Below are 13,602 nucleotides of genomic sequence, written 5' to 3' on the forward strand. Positions count from 1 at the left end.
TGTGTATTTAGGGGCCTTTGTTTGAAAGCCATACTTAGGAAATGCTAAAAAGAGCATTCAACACGCATATTCCACCTGATCCTAGCCGCTGGAGATAATTTTTGCTAAGCCCGTGGGCGATATTCATCTCTGTTTCAACTGCTTCATGTCTCATACACACACTGATTTGGTAATGAGCTTTCAGGGGGCCCCTCCAGTAATTACATGTCATTGTGCCATCTCCTTCCTGCCACTCCACTGCTCCGAGCTCTGTCCTGGACAAGGCAGTGGCAGCAGCTCCCTCCGCACCAGCGCAGCCCCTGGGCAGCACAGTCCAGCTGGTGTGATCCTCCAAGCAGATTTGTTTTAACTGGGGCAGCCTGTATTTGGGGATTAGATACGTAAAAATACGTACTCAAATTCTGCGTGTCACTCTGAGCGGGCAGGTAAGTGATGCGGTCCATGTTTCTGAGGCTGAGGTCCACAATCCCCTGGGAAAAAGGGCAACCAGGAGAAGAGGAATGGCAGAGCCCCCTCCTGCCCACTCCCTCTTGTCTTTTCTGGTCCTGAATGTTACAGGCAGAGAACAGGAGGTGCACACAGCAGGAATGAAGCATTCATAGAGTCAATCATAGAATCAGAATCGTTAAGGTTGGAAAAGACCCTTAAGATCATCGAGTCCAACCGTTAATCTAGCACTGCCAAGTCCACCACTAAACCATGTCCTCAAGCACCACGGCTACCCGTCCTTTAAATACCTCCAGGGATGGGGACTCAGCCACTTCCCTGGGCAGCCTGTTCCAATGCCTGACTACTCTTTCGGTGAAGAAGTTTTTCCTAATATCCAACCTAAACCTCCCCGGCGCAGCTTGAGGCCGTTTCCTCTCGTCCTATCACTTGTTACTAGGGAGAAGAGACCGACCCCCACCTCGCTACAACCTCCTGTCAGGTAGTTGTAGAGAGAAATAAGGTCTCCCCTCAGCCTCCTCTTCTCCAGACTAAACAACCCCAGCTCCCTCAGCTGCTCCTCATAAGACTTGTGCTCTGGACCCTTCACCAGCTTCGTTGCCCTCCGCTGGACACGCTCCAGCACCTCAATGTCCTTCTTGCAGTGAGGGGCCCAAAACTGAACACAGTACTCGAGGTGCGGCCTCACCAGTGCCGAGTACAGGGGCACTGTCACCTCCCTGGTCCTGCTGGCCACACTATTCCTGATACAAGCCAGGATGCCATTGGCCCTCTTGGCCACCTGGGCACACTGCTGGCTCATGTTCAGGCGGCTGTCAACCAACACCCCCAGCTACTTTTCTGCTAGGCAGCTCTCCAGCCACTCCTCCCCGAGCCGGTAGCGTTGCATGGGGTTGTTGTGACCCAAGTGCAGGACCCGGCACTCAGCCTTGTTGAACCTCATAGAGTTGGCCCTGGCCCATCAATCCAGCCTGTCCAGGTCCCTCTGCAGGGCCTTCCTACCCTCCAGCAGATTGACACTTCCACCCAACTTGGTGTCGTCTGCAAACTTACTGAGGGTGCACTCAATCCCCTCATCCAGATCATCAATGAAGATGTTGAACAGGACTGGCCCCAGTACTGAGCCCTGGGGAACACCACTCGTGACTGGCCGCCAACTGGATTTGACTCCATTCACCACCACTCTCTGGGCTCGGCCGTCCAGCCAGTTTTTAACCCAGTGCAGAGTGCACTTATCCAAGCCGGGAGCAGCCAGCTCCTCCAGGAGAATGCTGTGGGAGACAGTGTCAAAGGCCTTACTAAAGTCCAAGTAGACAACATCCACAGCCTTCCCCTCACCCACTAAGCGGGTCACCTTGGCATAGAAGGAGCCCAGGTTACTGAAGCAGGACCTCCCTTTCATAAACCCGTGCTGGCTGAGCCTGATCCCCTGGTTGTCCCACACGTGCCGCGTAATGGCACTCAAGATGGTCTGCTCCATGACCTTTCCCGACACCAAGGTCAGGCTGACAGGCCTGTAGTTCCCCGGATCCTTCTTCTGACCCTTCTTGTAGAGGGGCATCACATTTGCTAACTTCCAGTCATCTGGGTCCTCCCCGGTTGACCAGGACTGCTGATAAATGATGGAGAGTGGCTTGGCAAGCTCCTCTGCCAGCTCCCTCGGTATCCTTGGGTGGATCCCATCTGGCCGCATGGACTTGTGGGCATTCAGGTGGAGGAGCATGTCAGTGACTGCCACCTCTTCGACAACTGGGGCTTCATTCTGCATCCTATCTCCAGCAGGTGATCTCCCAAACACAGATGGTGAAGGCCCTGCAGACCTGCTAACGAAGCTGCTGTTTGACCCATGGACAGTCCCAGGACGGGGCTGGGATTCATTTGGGGCCCTTTTGTGGGTTGGAGTTGGCCCAGTCCGACCGCTGGGCGCCGGGAGGTGTCCCTGTCCAGGATGAGGTTGTGGCCCCCGATGGTCTCTGGGTAAGCATAAGGGTTTGGTTGGTGGTGGTCCTTGGCTAGAACTAGGCATAGAGCCCTGAGGCCAAAGGTTGGGGCTAGGGGAAGACTAACTGATAGATCTGCTTCAGGTTTAGGGTTTTGGCTATTCCTGATCTCTGTGGCAGACACCTTTGGAGAACTAAGGTGGGACAGGCAGGAAGGGACGGGCAGGTCACTAGCTGTTAGTCCCCACTCCCTTCCAGGTCTGGGCAGAGACCTGTTTTCTGACTGCTAACGCTCCTCTGCTGTTGGCAGACGCAGCTACACCCTGGTGGAAGAGTTGGCTTAATCCTCTGTACAGCTGGTCCACCTAGGGCAGAGACACTCAGCAGAGCTCTGTGTCGCTCCATGAGCTCAAGTGGCCAAAGCCTATGCTATGGATTAAAAATTCCCAACCTTGCCAATGGTCTGCATGGGGTCAATTTGATGCCACATGCCAGAGGTTTCAGGGGATTTTTTCTCCTTTTTCCTTTAAAAATACCCTCCAGAAGTTTTGGGTCTGTTTGTTTTCCCTCTGTAATTCCTTGCATTAAAAGAGTGCCACAGTTGGAAAGCTGAGGACTGAAAAGTCAGACACAAGACTTGAACTTTGCTTTCATGTACATACGCTTCCCTGCAGTTTTTGATCATATAACCGCACAGACTGTCTTCTGCAGGACCCATGACTCACTGAGCACCTAGTGGGATTTGAAAGTACTTGGCATTGCCCCCATCAGACCCTCAGTGCCTCACGAGCAGCGACCTGCCCTTGTTTGGTTAGAGACTGGTCGAGTCTCCATACAGCCAATACCCCTCCAGCCCTCGCAGGAATACACTGATCCTTCCCAAGCAAGCAACAGACAACAGCTGAGAATGAGGATACAGCTTTCATTACAGAACCAGCATTATTTTTTAAATGACTAATAAATGCAAAAACATCTTGCAGTCTCCTGGGCCAGATCTTTATATAACCCTGTGATCCTTCAGCAGGGCTTTCTGATCCGGATACCATTCCTTCCCTAACCAGCAGAGATCAGTTTGCTGCTGCTGCTACTGAAACGCAACCCCGAAAGGCACCATCTGAACCGAGTTCCTGGTTACTCCAAGGCTCGTCACTACAGCGCAAAGGCTGAGGCTCTACCGCAAGCTGTCAAAAGTAGTTTGGTACTCCCTGTTCCTCACCCTGCCCTCCGTACATTTACAACCTCCTTCTTTGTAACTGGGAATGTCCTTATGGACACCTGGGCTGCTCTGTTTAGCCTGATCCCTGGCAGCGCTGAGAGGGAGAGACCAGAGCCTTTCTTCCACAGGGCCTGTATTATACGGGCTGATTTGCCCCTTATCTGAAGACCATTTTCCAAGTTATGGTCCTTCGGGCAGGAAAGCTGGACTCTTAGTCTCACTTTAAGATGACAAAGAAATCTGTGTCAGAGCAAGAAACTGAGCCCACCCCAACGGCAAACATCCTGCTTAGCAGACAACTCCCTCCCCACGACCTGCTGCCTGCAGAGCTCCCGGTGCAGTGCTATCAGTTCACGTCACTGCAGAATGTATCTCCTTCATTTTCTAAGAGAAGGTTCAAAAACCTCCTTTACTGGATAATATGATCGTTGTAACGGGATGTGGCTGGATGAACCAGCTGCAGCCCAAGCCAGGCTGTCACAGCAGGATTTACAGAGTGCGGTGATGTGCTGGAGAACAGCATGGCCAGGGACGATGCAGGACAGGGCCTATGCTATGGAAACTGCAATGACATTTCATTAAACTCAGCAAGAGGCATCCTAGTTACTCAGGAAGCAATTTGGCCGAGTTCTAGCTGTTGCTGATCTGTCCATGGCCTGAGTGAGCTTGTAGCTATTTAAGGTTTGCCATTTTGACCTGTATCACTTCATGGAGAGATCCGATTGCTCCCTTTGCAGCTCGTTCCTCCTGTGCGGTCAGAACAGACATTTATGCACGTTATGCATGAGTGAACAGGTCAGAACCCATTATTTATTTGATGCATTTCATGTCTTTCTCTAAGATGTTTGTCTGAGAACTCTTTACAATCTTCATTAACAGATTTGAGGTTTGAAATAATTACCTAAAAAAGCACAGAAAATATGACTTGCTCCGGATACATTCCTGAGAAATTAATCACAATTCTCAATATTCAAGACTCAGGCTGGCCACGGTTTCTGTGGTATGATTCTGCTCCTGATGGGACATGCTGAGCTCTTAGAATGAGATTTTCAGGGTGAATAGTCAGTTACAAATTCAAGAGGTGGCTGTAACATGAACTCTCTAATTTTCACCTCAGAGTGGCTGTTTATCTGAATCTTCCTGCTTGGAAACTCTATTCCAAGCGTATTCACCCAAAACACCCACCATGGCAATACTTGCAGAGTAACCACATCCCAGACATTCCAGCTGAGGAGAAACTCTAGCAGGGGACTACTTAAAGCTGATACAGAAGCAGTTTGTCTTTCAGGGCAGTTCACATCCACTGGGCAACTGAAACAAGCAAGACTGTAACACGACAATAGTCTTTATCCTCTCTGCTTGTAGCAAACACAGAGAATTTATTCATCATAAACACGGGGCCTAGAAATTATTTTAAAATGAAACTTTAATTCCACCACCAACGTGGCTGCTCCTGCCAAGGATTCAGTCTGAGGTTTGTCTGCCAAAGATCAGCTTCTCTCACCGATGAAATCCACCAGTCCACCTTGGCAAGAAGGGCACAGCCAAAGACGTGACTTTGAACAAAGGCTTTATTAGACGGTCTTTCTATTTCAGCCTCTTGTCCCTATACTCCAGCAGCTGAGTTCATGAAACACCCTATAGGGAAAGGAAAGACAAGGAGAAATCCCCAAGAAACAAAGCATTATCTGATCTTTCCTGAGGGACCAAAGCTTTCCCAATCAGGCTCCCAGCACTACGGCCTGCTGAACTTATGGATAAAGAATGTGTTGTCTCTTTTAAAATGTAGGTGCTGGCTCAGGCCCTTTGGACAGCTATGAAAGAGCCTGGCCAGCCCTTGTAAACACACATCTTCCAGGATCATGGGTTTGGCCCGGTAGGTCCTGGCTGTGTGTGATTGCTGGGATGAGGTGTGGGGTGGAGATTAGCAAGGACCTTATACCTCCATGGGGCAGAAACTGCAAGCAGAAGCAGAAAGAAAAAAGCACAGTGCCTGCAGGTGTACGTGAAGACCATCTGGATTATAGTCACTGTGCTTTATAGCAAGTAGACTTGAACTCACAGGTATTTTAACCATAAGTTTATTAAATTCCATGTGATTTTGGGGAAATGAAATTTCAGAATTTGAACTCACCCCCAATTGTTGGCATGGCCCTACCACTTCCTTGACCTATGGTTTTTGGGACTGCATTTACACCTAAGCTTTTAAAAACATATATTGTCTCTGGGTACCTAAACAACACAGTTGAGGGCTGCCTTTAGAGAAGCTAAGCACCAGTCACTCTTACTGACTTCAGACTGAAAGGCCAGAATAAAATCGACTTTTTGCAGGTACTTTGTCTGCCAAAGACTGGACTGACAATGGGTAGACAACTCTGAAGATTTAAATTGTCATCATGTTGTGCCTCAGTTTCCCCAGCTGTAAAAGGATGGTGAAGCATAAAGAATTTAAAGTTCCTTAAAGGTCTGAGACCTGCACCCAAGAAACTGTTCGATGCAAGTATGAACTATTTTCAGTCACATGCATTTATCTTCTGTAGGTGTTTGGTTTAAAATTTCACTGATCTGTTTCAGAGACCATGCTAGTCCATGTATTTCAGGGAGGTGACAGATACAGTGCAGTCCTAAGCCTTCTGTGGAAAGAGGACACAGAATCAAGTCCCAAAAATACATTGCAAATACCGGCATCTAAAACCAGCAAGTCTACAGATTTAATGATATAGATTGAGGGGGCAAATGATTGCTGAGCTGTTAATAGTTCCTTATCTGCCTGATCAGAAGTGGAAATAGACAGTGGAAAGTTTCTCCTTCCTGCTTTATGGGTGAAATTCATTCCAGATCAGCAGACTGCAATTGTTAGTCTCACACCAGGACGTTCTTGATCCCTGAAACTGGTTTCCAAAGGTGCAGAACTGCTGCCTTGGAGTCCTTGCATGCATATATTTTTAGACCACCAAGGTTTTCAGGAGGATGGTGGGGAAAATGAGACCACCAGAAGGGACAGCGCCATCATCGTCTCTAACCAGTGCCAAGCTACTCTGACTTTAGCCCAAGCAGTAGCCTCTAAAACCAGAACCCACTGGCAAAGAGTCCCTCACCCACCCCAGGGCCTTCTCCCGCTTACCCCAGACTGACTCCTCTAACTGCTGTGCAATCAGTGTGACTCACAAGGCTGGCGCGAAGCATCGCTTGGGGCTGTCATCACGGCGGCTGCAGAGGTGGAAAGGAGAACAGCCCTTGGCCTGGGCAGTGTGTCCACACAGCAAAACAAAGCTGCAGCATAGCCCACATTCCCTTTAATCTAGGTAAAGCATAGTAGCGATGAAATCAGCTTTGCCTCTGCAGGGAGCAACAAGTTGAGCAGGTATCGTAGGTCCCCAGGAGGCACGTCTTTAGGTAGCTGGACACCGACGAAGACTACTCACCATCAGCAGTTTGACTGTTGCCTTGACAACATTAAAGCTAGTACAGATGTGTGGGTGGGGGAAGGAAGACTGCCTGGAGTGTGGGACATAGTCTGCTCCCAACATGGAACAGGTCCCAAAAAATGCAAAGCCTTGGGACATGAGTCATGTCCTTGAACTTCCCTGCTCCCTCCTGTGGAATGGCTTTGCCACAGGTATGGTCTCAGGTTGGGACAAGGGTGAAAACCACCAAGAGCCATGTGAAGTGGATGTGCCATGGACTCTCCTGGATGACCCTGGTGGTTTTTGATGGCTGAGGACAGAAGCTGACGACCCAGGTCCTCCCTTTCAGGCTCTCCTGAACCCTTTTTTACAGCTGTGCCTGCATTTGTGCTTTTTCCTGCACTGCTGTAGCCTTTCACGCTAAGGTTTATGCCCATACTGCACAGGAGGCATCTGCATGGGAGTTGCCTTACCCCAGGGAGGGAGTGAGAAGCTCTGGTTGCTCTGACTTACAGCTACTTCATGGGTTTCTCTGGGAACCACAGAAAACCACCAACACCCCCAGTACTCCCAAAATCCCACGGGCACCCCCCATCCAAGAACTGCCCTCACCAGAATTGGGCCTTAGGGTCTTAGAGTGTTCAGGAACAAAAGATGGGAGAAAGGCCCTCCTTCTCAGCCATGGGCAGCACTGGACAAGGAGGAAGTGGGAATATTCTCCCTATTTCTCCTCAGGTCATCTCTCACTTTCTGGCCCCTCTTAGGAACTACCACCCAGCTTTGGGATGTTGACTTGCCTGTTACTTCTGCTGCAGGGTCCTATTGAACTGGAAGGTGTTGTCGGTGTGAACAGGACAGCACCTCAGGAAATTCCAGGCTTCTTCAATCTCTGCTTTCTCAGCAATGTGGGAAGCAACGTTCCACTTCTCCTTTCCTTCTAGTTTTACCCTCTGCCTAGAAGAGAAGCCAAGTTGTCTGATGGTTATAAGGAAGAGTGTGTGGATGATGCTGACCCCATACAGTTCCTGGCTCTTCCTGAGAAGGAGAAAACTGAGGCCATGAACAAGCCCTATGACATCAAGACATCCTGCTGGGTGAAGGATGAGAAAGGGGGTTTCCTTGCTGGGAACATCCAGTTTGAAAAGGATGACAAAGTCATGGTAAAGATGGTAATCAACCAGCTAAGCTCTACTTTATGGTTTCAACAGGAAAGAGGTAGCCTACTGTCCCCAGAGGAAGTGCAACCATGTCTGAGTCCAGACCTGTTTTGCTCTGTGGGTCAGCTGATTTGTGGGAATCCTTTCCTGAGGCCACCAGCCAGGGGCAGTGGCAGCTAGAACAAGACTTGAAGTGGAAGCATGTCCAACAGAGTATCTTCCCACGTGGTCCATGGAGACCTATCTGGGATAACACTGCCTTCTTACTGTTCCCCAACACTGCAGACCGTCATGGTGAAGAATGTCCAGCAGATGGATGGAATGGTGGATGGTGAATCTGCCCAAGTTCAACCAGATCGATGACATGGCAAACATGACCTTCCTGAACAAGGCTAGCATCTTGGGCAACCTATGTCAGCACTACACCCACATGAGGATCTATGATTTGAAAGGGCAGAGGGGAATAGCAAAGCAGCATGGGGTACTGGCAGGACAGGAACCAGTCCTGGCTCAGAGGGCCAGCCTGTGCTGCTGTAAATTGTGTGTGTGTGTGACTTAAATCTTCTAATGTCAGCTCATGTCCAAGCCCCTTTTCCCTGCCTGTCTGTCACTTGTTAAAAGCAAATGGCAAAGCACCAGGACATTTGAGTTCTCTGCTTTGCTCTGCCCTGTCTTCAAATGAATTCCCTGCATTTCTTTTTTCCCATTCATAAAATACAGGGTGATATTGATCTGTGACTGCAATGAATCTACCCTCACGCAGAGCTCTGGGGGCTTGCAGGTGGTCTGGAAACTGAAATAAATAGCAGTGGGAGGAATAATCACAGTGTTTGCAGAGAGCATGGGGATTCTTGAGAGAACAGTGCTGTAGAGCAGCCTCAGGGATGCTCGGCCAGGTGGGATTTCCCAGCACTTTATTTCCTGCCACCTGCAAAAACATAACATAGTAAAAACTGTTTTATCTGGGTAAAACATTGTGAAGAGCAAGTTGCCCAAATAATAAAAGAGACATAAGCATCAATAATCAGGGAGGGAGACCTGGTCTTTTTTCTTATGATAGCAAAGAAGTATGTTGTTTGGTAGCAAACAGAAAGAAGCCCTCCATGGTAATGGCTGCTTCAGCATGCAGAGCCATTGCAGCTTCTAAGGCTGAGAGCAGTGGTTTCTCTCCTCTCCTCTCCTCTCCTCTCCTCTCCTCTCCTCTCCTCTCCTCTCCTCTCCTCTCCTCTCCTCTCCTCCTCTCCTCTCCTCTCCTCTCCTCTCCTCTCCTCTCCTCTCCTCTCCTCTCCTCTCCTCTCCTCTCCTCTCCTCTCCTCTCCTCTCCTCTCCTCTCCTCTCCTCTCCTCTCCTCTCCTCTCCTCTCCTCTCCTCTCCTCTCCTCTCCTCTCCTCTCCTCTCCTCTCCTCTCCTCTCCTCTCCTCTCCTCTCCTCTTCTCTCCTCTCCTCTCCTCTCCTCTCCTCTCCTCTCCTCTCCTCTCCTCTCCTCTCCTCTCCTCCTTTTCTCTTTCTCCTTTTCTCTCTTTCTCTCCTCTCCCTTCTGACTCTACTATGGGGGTCAGTAAAACAATTCAGAACTTCAAGACATAAATAGCAGCTACATTTGGCCTTGCAGCAAAAATCCTGTTATTCTAGCCTTGTGGGATTCCTTCGGTGGCTTCCTATTTCTCCTTCCAGCTTCCTCACCACCAGAGCTCTGGATTGTCATGCCCCAGCTTGTACCTCTGCGCCTGTTTCCTCCTCCACAACTTCTCCACACCCCCCCAGGCCGTCCCTACCCTACACGCATTCCTAGCCTGTCTTATGCTGCCCTCTATCCTTGGAATAACCTTCCTCTTCCTACAAGCAATAAACCTCACTCCTCTTTCTGCCTGCAAATCCCAGCGTTGCCCTACCACTCGCCTGTGGGTCTCTCAATCCTGACACATCCCAAAACTCTTTTCTGGAAGGCTGAAGTACTAAGCACTGAAAACTGCATTACACTTTGCATTTGGTGTTGCTTCTTGGAACTAGGGAGATTAGCCAGACTCCTGCCTGCCCCAGATCCACAGGGCTGGACCTCTGTGGAAAGCCTTTGGTAGGGCTGAACCTGAAAAGGAATTACTGGTCACAGCAGTAGTTCAGCTTTCTGCAGGAGCTGACCGACAGAAAATGCATTTAACGGGTTGCTTTGGATGGCGAGGAGTAGTTGTGCTCAAAGCCTAAGTTTTCGGTGTTGAGCATCCTGCTGATGCTGAATTTTATCTTCTTTTTGTAGCAATCCCTGGAAGATCAAATCATCCACGTGAATCCTGTTCTGGAGACCCTTGCTAATGCTAAAACTACGAGGAAGAACGATTCCTCCCATTTTGTATGTACCAGCCCTTCTTTGGATTTCACTGGTAGGTCACTGGTAGGTCATACAAAGATGTTCCCTCAGAAGAAATAAAAACAAAAATTATTTTAAAATGCTTCCTCAAGCACTGCAGTTAGTTTATATTTACTAACATTTCACATGAAGCATTATTGTTCCCATTTTCTTGAACTAAGTTCAGCAGTCGATTTTGGTTTGAGTTCATATTTTTATACGTCAAAAGAAAAAATAGTTTTGATCAAGCCCAAATCAATGCCCTTTCAACTGTTTACTTCTGCAAAGATTGAAAATGCTTTCATTTTTTGAAGATTATTTTTAATTTTGAAATTGTGAGGGAAAATGTAAAACACTGGGGTTTTCAACTGAAGTCTCATTCCTCTGTTTCTGTGTGCTACATACTTCTGCCATATGCTGCAGAGAAAGGAGGATTTCTTTAAGCTCTAATACAGAATCCAAGAAGAAAGAGGTTTTTTATAGATCTGATCTTTGGAAAGATTAAATTTCCTCTCACTGACTTGCAAATTTGCCCCTACAGGCAATGCTGTCTATCCCTGATGAACACTCAGAACCTCTCAGCTACTTTCTGTTTTCCTACAGATATTGCAATCTTGATTAACAGACTCATCTTTTATTTTCTCATCTAGGGCAAATTTATCTGAATTCACTTTGGTAGCACAGGCAAGCTGGCTGGGGCTAACATTGAGGGCTGTAAGTAAGCACGTAATTCTTTATATTAATTTTGCTTTGGATTTTTCTTGTGTTGAATGGACCTTGTTCTGATTACATCAGACACGTACAAATCTGAAATGAATTCTGTTAACTTGAGGGATCTGCACTGCTGTAAATGAAACGAAAATCTGCCCCTACTTCCACAGTGAAGTTACGTGCTTTAGATGATGACAAATTTATTTCTTCTTTCTTTAGTTGCCTATGAGACTCTCTGTGAACACATAAAAGACACAATGCCTCCCCCAAAAGCTGTACACTTTTCATTCTACAATTATATTGCAACCATTACTCACATTCATCAGTACAACACTATAATTGTCTTGCAACCAAGACCCTAAAAATAGGTATCCAGGGAAGGTGCATTGTTCTTTGTTTGCACACGTGCATCCAAGACTAAATTGAGAACCACAAATCCCAGCTCTCAAGGTAAAAAGACCCCACCACGTTTCCTGACTAAAGCCCTTTAGCATACAGAAAAAGGAGAGAGGAAACATATGGACCGGTTATTCTTTAATGTGGGATTGTCTGTATCCCTCCTACTTTCAACTCATCCCAGATTTGCATCACACCCAGAGACCATATGTTGGATTTGCCTCTCTGGACAGTGGGCCAAGGCAAGTTTCAGGTTGTTTACTGGCAGGTTTGCAGCTTCTTCCAGCCTGGCCTGGGGAGCAAGGGCATGCACAGACCTTCACTGTGCAAGCAGCAGTGCTAGCTCAAGGACCTTCTGCACCTTCACTGGAGCTCTGCTGGCAGAAGTCATTGTATGAGTGCTCCCTGAAGTCACCTGGACTAACTAAAATTGACAATAAAGGTGGTTTGAGTCAACCCAAATTTGTCTGAAGAACTCACATGATGCCGTTCACCAGCAGAGCTATATGGACAGAAGACTTCAGCTGAGAGGCGAGGATGAAAAATGCCCAGCTAGGACTGCCAGCAAGGTCTGGTGATGTGGTACAGCTGATCGAATTGATACAGTGAGGTCTAGAGGAGGATGGTTTTTGTGGAGACCAGAAGCCAAACTAAGCATGTTAGTGCCTGAAAGAAGGTATGGACAGAGTGATTAGAATGTACAAAACATCTTTTCCAGAACTCCTCTCAGAAAGAAAGGGCAGCATAAGGACACTTTTCACAGGTCAATCTTACAAATCATGCACTGGCAATTCAGAGGATGCTTCGAAGTAGAATGAGTTAGTCTGGAGATCTGTTCCTGAACATTGAACACTGACATAACTGGACAAGTGATGGCATCTTTTGCCTCCATTTCACCAGCTGCCAAAATAGCTGTACTAAAACTTGTACCAGTGGGAATGTTGTGAAGCCTAAAAGCATGCTCTGAGAGCATCACTGAAGGATACTATGGTTCTTGCTGCACTCACAGGACTTCCAAAGGACATTGTTGAAATGCTGGTTTCACTGATGTCGAAAGCAAAATTCTCACTGACATGACATATGGCCATGATTTTTCAATCTCTGGCTGCTGCCTACACCTGGATGTGCTTCCCTCTGTGTTCAAGGTGTGGAGAAGTCATGTGTCATTTCCCAGGAAGCGGCTAAGAGATACTATCATATTTTCCATGAGATTCTCTCCAAAAAGAAACTTCAACTTATCGGTATGGCACTTTGTGTGTGTTATTCACTCCCTTTAATGCACACATCCCTGGCTCGATCCTCTGTTTCTAGAATAAGAAACCTACTCACCAGAACTGTACTTGGCTAGAGATTGAAATAGGTTCTCTGCAGTGGGGGTTTGTTACTAATTATCCAGGAAGAAGAGGATTGCAAGTGACTTTTCCTTAGGCAGGCCAGAGTGAGAAAAGAAAGCTGTCTTCCTTTATCTTGATCAATGCACGGTGAGGTCCCGCTTGATCTGGCAGGGCTGCCACTAAGGTAAAAATGATCATTTTCAAACTGAAGTGTTGAGCTGCTTCACGTCAATTGCTTACGTCTCCTCAGGACAGGAAAGACAGCCAGGACAAGCTTTTCAATACTGTTAAAAAGGCTTGGGTGTTCAATCCCACTTACTTTGACGTGGCTGCTATGTCAAAATCTCCTAGGTAGCCTAAGCAACTCATCCCACAAAAGGCTTTTTTCTTAAGTGATACACTCAAAATGTGCTCAGGAATTGAAACCTGGAAGAACCTTCAGTCTCCAGTCAAAAAGCTCACGTTATGCTTTGATTGTACTGATGGCAATTGGTGTAATCACCTCGTGGTCTGTCCCTTGCAGCAGAAGCTGCTTCTTGTGCCCAGTCCTAATCATTACCACTGGGTGTGTCAAGGTGTGATCACAGCAGACAACACGGATGATGGGGAAGAGCCACTTCTCACTAATGTAAGTCTGGAGAAACATCAGT

General features: G+C 47.7%; 1 long non-coding RNA gene across 2 annotated transcripts in view; it reads right to left on the reverse strand.

The window, feature by feature from the left end:
• LOC148052045 (uncharacterized) overlaps positions 1 to 13,602 on the reverse strand; it is a 48,345-nt gene that overhangs the window by 2,108 nt on the left and 32,635 nt on the right. The window contains exons 5-6 of one of the 2 annotated variants that reach the window (XR_015698980.1): positions 7,808 to 7,964; positions 6,160 to 6,904 (exon numbers count right to left, since the gene is read on the reverse strand). The exons of the other annotated variant lie outside the window; for it this stretch is intronic. This is a non-coding gene — a long non-coding RNA (uncharacterized LOC148052045). Of the gene's footprint in view, positions 1 to 6,159; positions 6,905 to 7,807; positions 7,965 to 13,602 lie in introns of those variants that run through there. 2 annotated transcript variants of the gene reach the window in all.

The sequence above is a fragment of the Nipponia nippon genome, unplaced genomic scaffold (genome assembly GCF_047370975.1).
Source record: "Nipponia nippon isolate SJK-2023a ecotype South Korea unplaced genomic scaffold, ASM4737097v1 scaffold_5, whole genome shotgun sequence".
NCBI lineage: Eukaryota > Metazoa > Chordata > Aves > Pelecaniformes > Threskiornithidae > Nipponia > Nipponia nippon.